Source organism: Arachis hypogaea, chromosome 10 (genome assembly GCF_003086295.3).
Source record: "Arachis hypogaea cultivar Tifrunner chromosome 10, arahy.Tifrunner.gnm2.J5K5, whole genome shotgun sequence".
In the NCBI taxonomy this organism is placed as follows: Eukaryota; Viridiplantae; Streptophyta; class Magnoliopsida; order Fabales; family Fabaceae; genus Arachis; species Arachis hypogaea.
In genome coordinates, this window is record NC_092045.1 from 30,367,757 (window position 1) to 30,385,127 (window position 17,371).

The window sequence follows — 17,371 nt, forward strand, 5'->3', positions numbered from 1 at the left end:
TTACCAGAAAAGCTTCAAGATCCAGGAAGCTTTATGATACCATGCACATTGGAAGGTGCTTGCACCAAGACAGCCCTATGTGACCTTGGAGCAAGCATCAATCTAATACCTGCATCCACTATCAGAAAGCTTGGGTTAACTGGAGAAGTCAAACCAACCCGGATATGCCTCCAACTTGCTGATGGCTCCATTAAATATCCATCAGGCATAATAGAGGATATGATTGTCAAGGTTGGGCCATTTGCCTTTCCAACTGACTTTGTGGTGCTGGAAATGGAGGAGCACAAGAGTGCAACTCTCATTCTAGGAAGACCTTTCCTAGCAACTGGACGAACTCTCATTGATGTACAAAAAAGGGAAGTAACCCTGAGAGTCAATGAGGATGAGTTCAAGTTGAATGCTGTGAAAGCTATGCAGCATCCAGACACACCAAATGACTGCATGGGCGCTGACATTATTGACTCTCTGGTAGAAGAGATCAATATGACCGAAAGTCTAGAATCAGAGCTTGAGAACATCTTCAAAGATGCTCAACCTGATCAAGAAGAATCAGTGGAAACAAAGGAATTTTCGAAAATTCCTCAGGAGGAGGATAAGCCTCCCAAACCTGAACTCAAACCACTACCACCATCCCTGAAGTATGCGTTTCTGGGAGAGGGTGACACTTTTCCAGTGATTATAAGCTCTGCTTTAAATCCACAGGAAGAGAAAGCACTAATTCAAGTGCTAAGGACACACAAGACAGCTCTTGGGTGGTCCATAAGTGATCTCAAGGGCATTAGCCCAGCTAGATGCATGCACAAGATCCTGTTGGAGGATAATGCCAAACCAGTGGTCCAACCTCAAAGGAGGCTAAATCCAGCCATGAAGGAGGTGGTGCAGAAAGAGGTCACTAAATTACTAGAGGCTGGGATTATTTATCCTATTTCTGATAGCCCCTGGGTGAGCCCTGTCCAAGTTGTCCCCAAAAAGGGAGGCATGACAGTGGTTCATAATGAAAAAAATGAACTGGTTCCTACAAGAACAGTCACAGGGTGGCGTATGTTTATTGACTATAGAAGGCTCAATACAGCCACCAAAAAGGACCATTTTCCCTTACCATTCATAGACCAAATGCTAGAAAGATTAGCTGGTCATGACTATTACTGCTTTTTGGATGGCTATTCAGGCTACAACCAAATTGCAGTAGATCCTCAGGACCAAGAGAAAACAGCATTCACTTGCCCTTCTGGCGTGTTTGCCTACAGGAGGATGCCTTTTGGTCTGTGCAATTCACCTGCAACCTTTCAGAGGTGCATGCTCTCTATCTTCTCAGATATGGTAGAGAAATTTCTGGAAGTCTTCACGGATGACTTCTCAGTATACGGAGACTCATTCAGCTCCTGTCTTAACCACCTAGCACTTGTCCTGAAAAGGTGCCAAGAGACTAACCTGGTTTTAAACTGGGAGAAATGTCACTTTATGGTGACTGAAGGAATTGTCCTTGGGCACAAGATTTCAAGCAGGGGAATAGAGGTGGATAAGGCAAAGGTAGAGGTAATTGAAAAATTACCACCACCTGCCAATGTTAAGGCAATCAGAAGCTTTCTGGGGCATGCAGGATTCTACAGAAGGTTTATAAAGGATTTTTCGAAAATTGCAAAACCTCTGAGTAACCTGTTAGCTGCTGACACACCATTTGTGTTTGACACACAGTGTCTTCAGGCATTTGAGACCCTGAAAGCTAAGCTGGTCACAGCACCAGTCATCTCTGCACCAGATTGGACATTGCCATTTAAATTAATGTGTGATGCCAGTGACCATGCCATTGGTGCAGTGTTGGGACAGAGGCATAACAAGCTTCTGCACGTCATTTATTATGCTAGCCGTGTTCTAAATGACGCACAGAAGAACTACACAACCACAGAAAAGGAGTTACTCGCAGTGGTTTATGCCATTGACAAGTTTAGATCCTATCTAGTGGGGTCCAAAGTGGTTGTGTATACTGACCATGCTGCTCTTAAATACTTACTCACAAATCAGGATTCAAAACCCAGGCTTATAAGATGGGTGTTGCTTCTGCAAGAGTTTGATATAGAAATAAGAGACAGAAAAGGGACAGAGAACCAAGTAGCTGATCATCTGTCCCGAATAGAACTAGTAGCTGGGGCGTCCCTCCCTTCTACTGAGATCTCTGAGACTTTCCCAGATGAGCAACTCTTTGCCATTCAGGAAGCTCCATGGTTTGCAGATATTGCAAATTATAAAGCTGTGAGGTTCATACCCAAAGAGTACAGCAGCGTGCAAAGAAAGAAATTAATTTCAGATGCCAAGTACTACCTCTGGGATGAACCATATCTCTTTAAGAGATGTGCTGACGAAGTGATCCGCAGATGTGTACCCAGAGAAGAAGCACAAAGGATCCTATGGCACTGCCATGGATCACAGTATGGAGGACACTTTGGAAGTGAGCGAACGGCCACTAAGGTCCTCCAATGTGGCTTCTACTGGCCTACTCTCTACAAAGATTCCCGAGAGTTTGTGCATAACTGTGACAGTTGCCAAAGAGCTGGTAACTTGCCTCACGGATATGCCATGCCTCAACAAGGGATACTAGAGATAGAATTGTTTGATGTATGGGGAATTGACTTCATGGGGCCATTCCCACCATCATACTCAAACACTTACATTCTGGTGGCAGTGGACTATGTATCTAAGTGGGTAGAAGCAATTGCTACACCCACTAATGATACCAAAACTGTGCTGAAATTCCTCCAGAAACACATCTTCAGCAGATTTGGTGTTCCCAGAGTACTAATCAGTGACGGGGGCACTCATTTCTGCAACAGACAGCTATACTCTGCTATGGTTAGATATAGAATTAGCCACAAAGTGGCAACTCCATATCATCCACAGACAAATGGGCAAGCTGAAGTCTGTAACAGAGAGCTAAAAAGAATCCTGGAACGGACTGTGATAGCCCGAAGAAAGGATTGGGCAAAGAGCTTGGATGATGCTCTGTGGGCATACAGAACAGCATTCAAGACTCCTATAGGATTCAGCTCAAAAAGCAGAGAAAAAGAGCTTACTGGCGAAAAAACGCCAGTAAGGGGCATTTTGGGCGTTAAACGCCAGAATGGGTACCATTCTGGGCGTTTAACGCCAGGAATGGTGCCATTTTGGGCGTTAAACGCCAGAATGGGCACCATTCTGGGCGTTTAACGCCAGGTGTGCAGCATCCTGGGCATTCAGAAAAACGCCCAGTGATAAAGGAATTCTGGCATTTAACGCCAGCCAGGGCACCTGGCTGGGCGTTAAACGCCCAAAAGGGGCAACAAATGGGCGTTAAACGCCAGAATGGGTGCCATTCTGGGCGTTTAACGCCAGAAAGGTGGGGGGACCACAATTTTGTTTTCAAATCAAATTTTTTCAAACTTTCCTTTTCTTACCCATACTTTTCTACAAAAACACATTTCAATCTCTCATCATTCACTTTCAAATTTTCAAAAATCTAAAATCATTCTTCAAATCTCTCAAATCATTCCCAAATTTTGTTCAAAAACTCACCCTTCTCTCAATTTCTTTCCATATCTTCTCAAATCTCCTTTCAATTTTTTCTTTTTTCGAAATCTCCTCTCCCCCACCTTATAAATACACGTTTGGCCCCCCTCATTCCACCACGCCATTCGAATTTACTCTTCCTCTCTCTCTCTCTTCTTTCCTTTCTTTTGCTTGAGGACAAGCAAACCTCTAAGTTTGGTGTGCTTTTCCGTGATCACTAAGCCAAGATTCATCAAAATCATGGCTCCTAAGGGAAAACAAACCAATTTAAGAGGAAAGAAAGAGAATAATCCAAAGAATCTTTGGAATCAAGAGAAGTTCTTAACCAAAGAACATGAAGACCATTATCACAAAATAATGGGTCTGAGGTCAGTGATCCTGGAAGTAAAATTTGATCTGAAAGAAGATGAATATCCGGGGATCCAAGAGCAAATTCGAAACAGAGGATGGGAAGTTCTAACCAATCCTGAAATAAAGGTTGGAAGGAACATGGTTCAGGAATTCTACTCAAATCTGTGGCTAACAGATAAGCAGAGAATGACTGGAACTGCTTACCATACCTACAGAACCATGGTCAGAGGGAAAGTTATGTACTTCCATCTGGACAAAATAAGAGAAATCTTCAAATTACCTCAACTGCAAGATGATCCTGAATCCTTTAATAGGAGAATGGTGAGAGCAGATAAAGGGTTGGATCAAGTTCTAGAGGACATATGCCTCCCTGGAACTAAGTGGATAACCAATTCAAAGGGTGTCCCAAACCAACTCAAGAGGGGAGACCTCAAACCAATTGCAAGAGGTTGGCTAGACTTTATTGGGCATTCCATACTACCCACTAGCAACCGTTCTGAGGTCACTATCAAGAGAGCAGTGATGATTCATCGCATTATGCTTGGAAAAGAAGTGGAGGTTCATCATGTGATTGCTTGTGAGATCTACACAATTGCAAATAAGAATTCCACTGAAGCCAAATTGGCTTACCCAAACTTGATTTCCTTGCTCTGTAAAGAGGCTGGGGTGAAGATGGGAGTAGATGAGTTCATACCCATTGAACACCCAATCACCAAGAAGTCAATGGAAGGACAAATGCAAGACAACTCTATCAAGAGGAGGGCGCAGGAATTCCTCCCTGAATTCCCAAGAATTGACTACTGGACCAGCCTAGAAGCATCTATCACCAAGTTGCAAGAGACTATGGAGCAACTGAAGGAAGAACAGCAGAATCAGAACTGCATGCTCTGCAAATTGCTGAAGGAACAAAGAGAAGCAGGGGCATGAACTCCAAGAGTTGAAACGCCAAAAGCTCTCCTCTCAAGTTGAGGGAGCATCCACTTCTCAAAATCAAGGTTGTTGAGTCCTAACTCTGTGAAAACCTCTATCATTAGGAGCCTATGTTTTTGCGTTTTTTTTTCTTTTTCTTTGTTTTCTATTTTTATTTTTTTTAGTCTCATCTTATATCTATCTTTGAGTCTTGTTCTTAATTCATAATTAATAAAATTGAAATTTTATGCCTTAAAGATATGAATGTCCTATGAATCCATCACCTCTCTTAAATGAAAAATGCTTTAATCACAAAAGAACAAGAAGTACAGGATTTCGAAATTTATCATTGAAACTAGTTGAATTAGTTTGATGTGGTGACAATACTTTTTGCTTTCTGAATGAATGCTTGAACAGTGCATATGTCTCTTGAATTTGTTGTTTTGAGAATGTTAAAATTGTTGGCTCTTGAAAGAATGAAGGAAAAAGAGAACTGTTATTGAGTATCTAAAAAAATTCATCAAAGTGATTCTTGAAGCAAGAAAAAGTAGTGAAATCAAAAAAAAAATTTCGAAAAAAAAAAGAGAGAAAAGAAAAATAAAAAAAAAGAAATAAAGTTGTGATCCAAGGCAACAAGAGTGTGCTCAAGAACCCTGGACACCTCTAATTGGGGACTTTAGCAAAGCTGAGTCACAATCTGAAAAGGTTCACCCAATTATGTGTCTGTGGCATGTATGTATCCGGTGGTAATACTGGAAGACAGAGTGCTTTGGGCCACAGCCAAGACTCATACACTAGCTATGTTCAAGAATCATTATACTCAACTAAGAGAATCAATAACACTATCTGAGTTCTGAGTTCCTATAGATGCCAATCATTCTGAACTTCAAGGGATAGAGTGAGATGCCAAAACTGTTCGGAGGCAAAAAGCTACTAGTCCCGCTCATCTAATTGGGGCTAAGTTTCCTTGATATTTTGGAGTCTATAGTATATTCTCTTCTTTTTATCCTATTTTGATTTTCAGTTGCTTGGGGACAAGCAACAATTTAAGTTTGGTGTTGTGATGAGCGGATAATTTGTACGCTTTTTGGTATTGTTTTTAGTATGTTTTTAGTATGATTTAGTTAGTTTTTAGTATATTTTTATTAGTTTTTAGCTAAAATTCACTTTTCTGGACTTTACTATGAGTTTGTGTATTTTTCTGTGATTTCAGGTATTTTCTGGCTGAAATTGAGGGTTCTGAGCAAAAATCTGATTCAGAGACTGAAAAGGACTGCAGATGCTGTTGGATTCTGACCTCCCTGCACTCGAAGTGGATTTTCTGGAGCTACAGAAGCCCAATTGGCGCCCTCTCAACGGCGTTGGAAAGTAGATATCCTGGGCTTTCCAGCAATATATGATAGTCCATACTTTGCCCAAAATTTGATGGCCCAAACCGGCGTGGCAATTTGGCATCAGAAATTCCAGCGTTTAACGCTGGAACTGGCATAAAACTTGGAGTTAAACGCCCAAACTGGCATGAAAGCTGGCGTTTAACTCCAGAAAAGGTCTCTACACGAAAATGCTTCATTGCTCAGCCCAAGCACACACCAAGTGGACCCAAAAGTGGATTTTTACGTCATTTACTCATTTCTGTATACCCTAGGTTACTAGTTTACTATTAATAGGATCTTTTGACATTGTATCAGTACCTCATGACACTCTACACGTTTCTTTGTGTATCTTCTACGGCATGAGTCTCTAAACCCCATGGTTGGGGGTGAGGAGCCCTGCTGTGTCTTGATGGATTAATGCAATTACTACTGTTTCTCATTCAATCATGCTTGCTTCCATTCTAAGATTATACTTGTTCTTAACCCGGATGAATGTGATGATCCGTGACAATCATCATCATTCTCAACTATGAACGCGTGCCTGACAACCACCTCCTTTCTACCTTAGATTAAGTAGTTATCTCTTGGATTCCTTAAACCAGAATCTTCGTGGTATAAGCTAGAACTGATGGCGGCATTCAAGAGAATCCGGAAGGTCTAAACCTTGTCTGTGGTATTCTGAGTAGGATTCAATGATTGGATGACTGTGACATGCTTCAAACTCCTAGCAGGCGGGGCGTTAGTGACAGACGCAAAAGAATCATTGGACTCTATTCCGGCCTGACCGAGAACCGACAGATGATTAGCCATGCTGTGACAGAGCATAGGAACATTTTCACTGAGAGGATGGGAGGTAGCCATTGACAACGGTGAAACCCTACATACAGCTTGCCATGGAAGGAACTGTGCGTGTTTGATGAAGAAGACAGTAGGAAAGCAGAGATTCAGAGGACAGAGCATCTCCAAAACCTCAACCTATTCTCCATTACTATAAAACAAGTAACCATTTCATGTTCTTTTGCTTTTCACAATCAATCCTGATAATTTCTGATATCCTGACTAAGATTTACAAGATAACCATAGCTTGCTTCAAGCCGACAATCTCCGTGGGATCGACCCTTGCTCACGCAAGGTATTACTTGGACGACCCAGTGCACTTGCTGGTTAGTTGTGCGGAGTTGCAAAGGTGTGATTGCAATTTCGTGCACCAGGAAGCGTCATAGGATTTGTGGTAACAATGCCCGTGAGGAGGATTATGAGCTTGTTGCTCCTGATTCTGATGAGAGAGTTTGTTTTCCGACTTCCATTGAGAGGGAGCGTCCCTTCTTCTATGCCTATAAATACTTCTTCAGATAGTTGAACGTTATTTTTCCTTTTACTGCTTTTGAGACCGACCTGTTGTAGTCGTATAATATTGCCCCATCCCAGCTTCACCCAAATTCATGGGGTTTTATAAAAAATTTTCAACTTCTCTGCAGAGAATTAGATGTAACACCTTCTCAGACTCTTTTCCTTTATTTGTTTGTTTCCGCCAAGCCTGGCGGTTTTTCAAAAAAGAAAGCTTCCTGGGTTTCCTTCAGGTCCGCCCAGGGCCATAAAGTTTTTGCTATGTATGATGAGTCCTTTAAGGACTTCAAGAATTACTTTTTTAAGGTTCGTGCTGTCGAGGGGGCCCGCCCCTTTTTTCTTGATGAAAATGATGAGCCTTTTTTCCCTCTAGAGTGGCAGAGGGATGTGAGAGTATCTCGCTATACCTCGGAGATGCTTGATGATGTTGAGCATGCCTTTGTTGTTGTTCTTGAGGGTATATGGGGGAAACCACCCCATCTTGATACAAAAAGGTTTTTGAATGACCCGTCCTTGGTTCGGACTGTTTTGGGTACTTGTCTGACTTGTTTCTATACTTGTTTCTTAATTTTTCCTTCCTTTTATTGAGATTGTAACTCTTTTCTGTGGCTGATTCTATATTTGCAGAGATGTCAAAGAACAATGACCCCATGAGGGCCTTTAAAAAGGTGAAGAAGGCAACTGCTGCTCTGAACATCTCGGCCAAGGTGGCCGAAGAGGGATCTTCTCAGGCCCCCGTGAAGCCTCCTGTGCCGAGTTCTCCCGGGCCGAGGAAAGCAATTCCTACTCCTCGGTTTCGTCAGGTCGATCCTCCACAGACTTCTGCCGCTGCTTCTGGTGCTCCTTCTAGTAAGAAGCAAAAAACAACTGAGCCTTTCAACCTTGTGCTCCCGACTTTGATCCGATCGAGTTTGTAGATCAACAAATCGGTCCTTATGGTGCCCTCTATATGGATGACATATCACTTCTTCATTATTTTGATTATGTAACTCGAAGTGGTATTAAGTTGGCACGCATGGGAGCGGCCTTGTATCGAACTGCTCAAAGTCTTCCTCTTCATGCCACCAAAGCTTTTATGGAGGAGGCCAAACGGGAGTTTGATCAGATAAAAGGCTTGAATGAGGAGCTCGAAGTGAAGGTGGCCAAGTTGGAAAAATATCTGGCGAATGAGAAGGCGAGTTCCCTCTCTTTGGCTGCCTCTATGAGGCTGGCTGAGGACACGGCACTGAGGCATAAGGATAGCTATGTCACGTCTTATCGGGAGGGAATGCGTGTAAAGGAAGAGTTGGAGAACGTCTGAGCTGATTACTCCGAGCTTCAAGGTCATCTTGTTGAAAGTGTAACTGCTGCCTACGAGAACCTGAAGGAGCAGGTTCGAGTTATTGCTCCTGAGGCCGACCTTACTTTCTTCAGCCTAGACAATATTGTGAGGGATGGTAAGATTGTCCCTGATGACCAGGATGATGATGATGCTGACCCTCCCCCAGTGCCTTCTGTCAAAGTGTCGACCTCCTCGGTTCCTCCTGTTATGTCTGATCCGGATTGCCAGATTCTGAACCGGGATGATGGAACTGTAGATGCTGTGCCTATTCAGACTTGCCCTCCTTCTCCCCATACTGATGCTTCCGGGAAGGCTCCAGATCTTGGTTGACCTCCTTTTTTAAGTATTTGTGTAAATAGCCCGGTTTGTGGGCTTTGAACTCTTTTTTGTAAATGATGTTTTGTTGACTGTTGATACTTCCAGTTGCTACTTTTAGCAACTTTATTTTGAAAAAAAAAATGGTTTCTCTTGCTTTTAGGATTGGCTTCAAGCGGCCTGTTGAGTCTTTGTTTTATGGTAACTGCGATATGCTTGCTTGCAGCTTTTTTTTTTACCTGGAATTTTCAGAGTTGTTTTTTATCGATCCTCTTTTGATTGCTTTTGTGGCGAGGTCGAGGTCTATCGGGTCGAGTTATCTCCCCTCTGTTGGTTGATCTTCTCAATTGATCTTTTTGAGCAACCCCTTGGGATTACTTTTTATAACTTTTTGTAGCTTTAGTCCGACTTCTTCATGTTGGTCCCCGTTTCGTTACTAGGTGATCCTTTTTCTTAGATCTTGTTCAGATCTCTTTTAAGGTTTTACCTTTTGTAACTTTATCTTTTTCGAGCCGACTTCGTCATGTCGGACGTCGTTGAGTTACTCGATAATCCTCTTTCTTGGACCTTTGTTCAAGTCTTTTTCAGGGATTTATCTTTATCTTTCCGGGTCGACTTTTGTCACGTCGGGCTCTGTCGAGTTATTTGATAATCCTCCTTCTTGGACCTTGTTCAGGTCTCTTTCAGGCACTCTCTTGTTTTGTAGGAGACCGACTTCGTTAGGTCGATCTCTTCTAAGTTATTTTTGTAATCCTCCTTGGACCTTTGTTAGGTCTATTTCAGGGATTACTTTTACAACTTGTCTTGTAGGAGACCGACTTCGTTAGGTCGATCTCTTCTAAGTTGTTTTTGTAATCCTCTTTCTTGGACCTTTGTTAGGTCTCTTTCAGGGATTACTTTTACAACTTGTCTTGTAGGAGACCAACTTCGTTAGGTCAATCTCTTCTAAGTTGTTTTTGTAATCCTCTTTCTTGGACCTTTGTTAGGTCTCTTTCAGGGATTACTTTTACAACTTGTCTTGTAGGAGACCGACTTTGTTAGGTCAATCTCTTCTAAGTTGTTTTTGTAATCCTCTTTCTTGGACCTTTGTTAGGTCTCTTTCAGGGATTAATTTTACAACTTGTCTTGTAGGAGACTGACTTCGTTAGGTCAATCTCTTCTAAGTTATAGCAATTCCTCTTTAATAGGGTTGGCCAGACCTCTTTCCAGGGATTTGCTGATAACTTGGGTTGACTTGGTCTGACTTTTTAGTGTCGGCCAGTCTTTTTAAGTTATTATATAGCAATCCATAAGACCTTGTCAGGTTCTTTTTGGGATCACTCTCGATAACTTCTTGCATTATTCTGTGTTCATCTTTGCCGATTTGTAGATGGTGGTTTCTGTCCTGGTAATCGACCTTTAGGTGAATCGCGTTTTCACCTTTGTCGGTCGATCATTCCTATCGAGATCGTACAGTGAATCTGTTCTTCACTTTCTGTTCGATCCATTGCTTTATAATTGGACGATGAATGCTTCAGATTAATGCGTCTTGGGAATTTGTAGAATATATGAAATGTATTTTATTTAAAGAAAGTGCAAATATATACAGGCGGGAGTTTTTCATATCCTTAAGTCGGATTAAATCTCAATCTTGACGCCTCATTAAAAAACCTTTTCAGGAAAAAGAGTGCATCTTGTGATGAGATCTTTTACCTTTCCTAACTATAGTACCTTATTAGGTTTTAGGCGTGCCATGATCTGGGGAGTTCTCATCCTTCGAGTTCGGACAGTCTGTAGTAGCCCTTCCCAAGTACTTCTGTGACTTGGTAGGGTCCTTTCCAGTTGGCTGCCAGCTTTCCTTCTCCGGGTCGAGTTGTTCCAATATCATTTCGGATTAAGATGAGATCATTCTCAGTGAAACCTCTTGGCACTACCTTTTGATTATACCTGGAAGCCATTCGCTGCTTTAGTGCTTCTTCTCTGATCCGAGCTTTTTCTTGGATTTTCGGAAGTAGGTCGAGCTCTTCTCTTTGAAGTTGAGAATTGGTTTGTTCATTGTAGTGGACTACTCGGGGAGACCCTTCCTCGACTTTTGTTGGAATCATTGCCTCCACTCCATATGCTAATCGAAATGGTGATTCATTCGTAGTAGAATAGGGGTTGTTCGATACGTCCATAGGACTTGTGGAAGTTTCTCAGCCCAAGCCCCCTTTGCTTCTTGCAATCTCCATTTTAGCCCGGCCAATATGACTTTGTTGGCCGCTTCGGCTTGTCCATTGGCTTGGGGATGCTCGATGGAGGTGAACTGGTGTTTTATATTCAAGTCGGCCACTAGTTTTCTGAAGCCTGCATCTGTGAATTGGGTGCCGTTGTCTGTGGTGATGGAGTATGGGACCCCAAACCTTGTAATGATGTTCCTATATAGGAATTTCCGGCTTCTTTGAGCAGTGGCGTTGGCTAGGGGTTCTGCCTCGATCCATTTCGTGAAATAGTCTACCCCTACTATGAGGAATTTTACTTGTCCCGATCCCTGTGGAAAGGGTCCGAGAAGATCGAGTCCCCATTTTGTAAATGGCCAGGGTGAGCTCACGCTGATGAGTTTTTCCGGCGGGGCAATGTGAAAGTTGGCATGCTTCTGACATGGTGGACATGTCTTTACAAATTTTGTAGCTTCCCTTTGTAGAGTTGGCCAATGGAATCCTGCCCGGAGTACCTTTTTGGTGAGAGCTTGCGCTCCAAGATGATTGCCACAAATGCCGCTGTGTACTTCCTCCAAGACTTCCTTTGTGTTGGAAGTCGGTACGCACTTTAACAGTGGTATTGAGATCCCTCTTTTGTATAGTGTGTTGTTTATGATAGTGTAGTACTGTGCTTCCCTTTTTAACCTCTTTGCCTCTTTTTCATCTGTAGAGAAAGTTTCTGTTTTGAGGTAATTAATTATGGGGTCATCCACCCTTGATCCCGACCTGTTATGGCTAGGACTTTTTCTTCTTATGATATTGATGGGTTCTGCAGTATTTCCTGGATGAGGCTTCTATTGTTGCCCCCTGGTTTGGTGCTGGCTAGTTTTGAGAGTGCGTCAGCTCGGGCGTTCTGCTCGCGGGGTATGTGGCAGATCCTATATTCCCCGAGTTGTCCGAACTGTTCCTTGGTTTTATCCAAATATTTTTTCATAGTAGGATCTTTGGCTTGGTAGCTCCCTGTTATTTGTGAGGTAACGACTTGTGAGTCACTATAGATGTTGAGTTTTCGAGCTCCAACTTCTCTAGCCAGCTTCAAGCCAGCTAATAACGCTTCGTATTCCGCCTGGTTTTTGAGGCCGGGAATCTGAATTTGAGGGAAAGCTCAAGTTGGGTTCCTTGGTTGCTTTCGATTATCACACCTGCACCACTTCCGGCTTTATTCGAGGAACCGTTCACGTCTATATTCCACTCTATGGGGATCTCTGGGGTGTCTGTGAATTCTGCAATGAAGTCGGCTAGGTATTGTAATTTGATGGCTGTCCGCGCTTCGTATTAGAGGTCGAACTTGGACAACTCGATTGCCCATTGTAGGATTCTTCCTACTAGATCTATTTTCTGTAATATCCCCTTTATGGGCTGGTTGGTCCGAACCTTAATGGTATGCGCTTGGAAGTACGGGCGAAGTCGTCGGGATGTGAGTATGAGAGCGTAGGCAAACTTCTCTATTTTCTGGTAGTTCATCTCTGACCCCTGTAGTGCTTTACTAATGAAGTAGACGGGTTGTTGCCCACCCTCGTCTTCTCTAATTAGTGCTGAGGCTATTGCTCGACTTCCTACTGCGAGGTACAATATGAGTGGTTCCGCTGCTCGTGGTCGAGATAGGATAGGTGGCTGTCCCAAGAATTTTTTGAAGTCTTGGAAGGCTTGTTCACATTCCATTGTCCACTCAAAGTCTTTTTCCCTTCCTTAAAGTAGCGTAGAAAGGGAGGGATCTTATCGCTGACCCTGGTAGGAATCTGGATAAGGCTGCCAGTCTCCCATTGAGTTGTTGTACCTCTTTGACGCAGGTTGGGCTCTTCATGTTGAGTATGGCCTGGCATTTATCTGGAATTGCCTTGATTCCTCTTTGTGTGAGCATAAAGCCAAAGAACTTACCGGCTTCCACTGTGAAAGTGCATTTAGCCGGGTTAAGTCATATGCCATGCTTCCGTATGGTGTCGAATACTTAAACCAAGTCAGACAGTAATGTTTCTTCACTTTGTGTCTTTATCAACATGTAATCCACGTAGACTTCTATGATATTTCCGATGTGGTCTGAGAAGACCTTATTCATTAGCCTTTGATAAGTAGCTCCCGCGTTCTTAAGGCCGAAAGGCATTACGATGTAACAATAGTTTGCTTTGGGTGTTAGAAACAAGGTTTTTTCTTGATCCAGTGGATACATTGGGATCTGGTTGTACCCCGAGTATGCGTCCATAAACGAGAGATACTTATATCCCGATGAGGCATCTACTAGAGTGTCAATTCTTGGTAGTGGATAAGGGTCTTTTGGGCAGGCTTTGTTGAGGTCGGTGTAGTCGGTGCACATTCGCCACTTCCCATTTGACTTTCTCACCAAGACGACGTTTGCTAGCCATAGTGGGTACTTAACTTCTCTAGTTCTCTTATGAACCCTGCCTCTAGTAGTGCTTGCCCCTGTTCTTCTACAGCCTGAGACCGTTCTAGCCTGAGTTTTCTTCGTCTTTGTTGTACCGGCCAGGATCCTAGATAGACTGCCAACTTGTGGCTGATCAGTTTGGGATCTATGCCTGGCATGTCGGCAGCTTTCCATGCGAAGAGATCAACATTATCTCGTAGGAACTGTATGAGTGATTCCTTTGCGTCTCCTTTCAGGATCGTGCCAATATTAGTTGTCTTATCCGAGGTGTCTCCGATCTGAACTTTCTCTACTTTACCTTCGGGTTGTGGACGGAGTTCTTCTCGTCTCTGAACTCCGCCAAGTTCGATTGTGTGGAACTCTCCTCCTTCGCCTCTGAGGTTTAGACTTTCGTTATAACAGCGACGCGCCATTTTTTGATCTGCTTTTATTGTAGCTATCCCTTCTGCAGTTGGAGAATTTCATACATAGATGTGGAGTTGAAACTATTGCACCGAGTTAGTTTAACGTCGTCCGACCTATTAAGGCATTGTAGGCTGAGCTTACGTTGACCACGATGTAGTCTATCTTAAGTGTTCTGGATTGGTTCCCCTTTCTAAAGGTTGTATGTAGCAATACGTATCCCACTGGTTGTACTGGGGTATCCCCAAGTCCGAACAAGCTGTTCGGATATGCTCTTAGCTCTTTTTCTTCTAAGCCGAGCTTGTCGAAGGCAGTTTTGAATAAGATGTCGGCGGAGCTTCCTTGGTCAATTAATGTACGGTGGAGGTTGGCGTTTGTCAGTATGATAGTGATGACCATAGGGTCGTCGTGTCCCGAGATGATTCCAGATGCGTCTTCTTTGGTAAACATGATTGCTGGGATGTCTGGCGCCTCCTTCTTTCCTTCGACATGGTATACTTCTTTGAGGTGTCACTTGCGGGATGATTTGGAGATTCCTCCTCCCGCAAATTCGCCGTGTATCACGTGGACGTGTCTTTCCGGTGTGCGAGGTGATCGTTCAGACCGTCCGACATCTTCATCCCTTCTTCTTTTTCTTGGCTCTTCGTCCTGGTTGGCCAAAAACCGATCTAGTTTTCCTTCTCTTACTAATTTTTCTATGACGTTTTTCAAGTCGAAGCATTTGTTGGTGGAATGTCCTCGAACTCGATGATACTCACAGTATTTGTTCCGATTCCCTCCTCCTCTTTTGCCTTTGAGTGGCCAAGCTGGGGGTATTTTTTCCGTATGGCAGACTTCTTTATAAACATCTACCAAGGATACCCTGAGAGGGGTGTAGTTATGATATTTTTGATTTTCTTCCCGTAGCGATCTTCCTTTTTCTTGGATTCTTTATCTTTATCTCGGTAGGCAGAACCGAACCTCGAGGCTTCCCCAAGTCGAGAATTCTCCTCCATGTTGATGTACTTCTGTGCCCGTTCTTGTACTTCGTCCAGGGATGCAGGGTACTTCTTTGATATATATTGGCTGAACGGTCCTTCTCGTAGGCCATTTGTGAGGCCCATAATGGCAGCTTCTGTTGGTAGACTTTGTATGTCCATGCATGTTTTGTTGAATCTTTCCATGTAATTACGAAGACTCTTCCGATCTCCTTGCTTGATTCCTAGTAGGCTGGGTGCATGTCTAGCCTTGTCTTTCTGTATGGAAAATCTGGCTAGGAACCTTTTGGCCAGGTCGTCGAAGCTCGAGATGGACTTTGGAGGTAGGTTGTCGAACCATCTAATAGTTGTTTTGGTAAGAGTTATTAGAAAGGCTTTGCAGCAAACTGCATCCGAGACGTCAGTGAGGTACATCCTACTTCTAAAATTGCTGAGATGATGGTTGGGGTCCGAGGTGCCGTAATACAGAGTCATATCCGGAAGTTTGAAGTCCTTTGGAATTTTGGTCTTCATAATTTCCCTGGTGAATGGATCTTGATCCTTGCGAGGGCTATCCTCTGGAGTGGATCGAGTAGCTTTAGTTTTGAGATCGGCTTCGAGTTTTAGAAGCTTATCTTCTAATTCTCGGCGTCGCCTTATCTCCCGATGTAGATCCTCTTCTTTTTTGCGTTGATGTTGGGCCTCTTTCTCAAGTTGCTTTAATCAATCTTGAAGCGCCTATATCACCCCTGGATTTGATGAATTTTTGTCCCCGTTGGGCTCCGGAGTATCTTTGAGTATAGCATCCACGTTCTTGTATGGCGTTCTATCTTCCAAACCTGAATCGTGGTCGTTGTCATGGTCGTCCGCCATGGTGATGGGATGACTTCCAGGCTCCCCGGCAACGGCGCCAATGTTCCGAGGGTTACCTGAAACTGTAAGTCGATCTCGGACGAGATCTTCTGTGCTGGTCGGAGCCGACGCGTCTGGCAGGTGTATAGCGGCCGAAGCTGGTGTATCTGACTTGTAGAATTGAGAATGCTACTGATCCCTTGTCACCGAAGGGTGGGGGGTACCTGTAAGGGACTCCGATGCTTAAGTTAGCAAGGGTATTAAACAGGTATTGAGTAGAATCAGAGTATGAGTTATACCTAGGTGCTCCAGTGTATTTATAATGGTGAGGAGTGACCTTCTGTGGATAAGATAAGTTAGTTATCTTATCTTATCTTTATCTTCAAGTGAGGTCATCTTATCTTCAAGGGAACCGCCCTTCTCTCTGTAGGCTTGGGCTGCCTTAGGATTTGGGGCGTGTTCCTCTATTTGGGCCCTTCTTTGGGCTTTCCTGGTGACTTGGCAGAGCTCTTAAGAAAGAGGTCGGGTTGTTCTGACTTGAAGAGGTCGGTCGCTTTGTCTGTCGAACATCACGGGTCGGACAGCTCGACCCAGGGTATGAACAGGTGGGTACATTGGGATTTGGTTATATTCCAAGTATGCGTCCATAAAGGAGAAGTATTTGTATTCGGAGGAGGCATCTACCAGTGCATTGATGTTTGGGAGCGGATAAGGATCTTTCAGGCAAGCTTTGTTGAGATCGGTATAGTCGGTGCACATTCTCCACTTCCCATTTAACTTTTTTACCAAAACGACATTAGCAAGCCATAGTGGGTATTTGACTTCGCTTATGAAGCCGGTCTCCAGTAAAGCTCGTACTTGCTCTTCCACTGCTTGAGAGCGTTCTGGTCCTAGCTTTCTGCGCCTTTGTTCTACCGGCTGAGATCCTGGGTAAACTGCTAGCTTGTGGCACATTAGTTTGGGATCTATGCCTGGCATGTCTGCGGCCTTCCACGCAAAGAGGTCGGCGTTGTCGCGTAGGAACTGTATGAGTGATTCTTTTATGTCCCCTTTTAGGAGTGTGCCGATGTTGGTTGTTTGGTCCGGGGTGTTCCCGATCTGGATTTTCTCTATTTCTCCTTCAGGTTGTCGGCGGAGCTCCTCCCGCCTCCGAACTCCACTGAGCTCGATTGTGTGGAATTCTTCTCCTCTGGCTCTGAGGTTTAAACTTTCGTTGTAACAGCGGCGCGCTATCTTCTGATCTGCCTTTACTGTGGCTATTCCTTCTTTTCTGCGACGTGGTATACGTCTTTGAGATGTCTTTTGTGGGATGATTTGGAGATTCCTCCCCCGGCGAATCCGCCGTGTATCATGTGGACATGTCTTTCTGGCGTCCGGGATGATCGCGCGGTTGGTCTGACATCTTC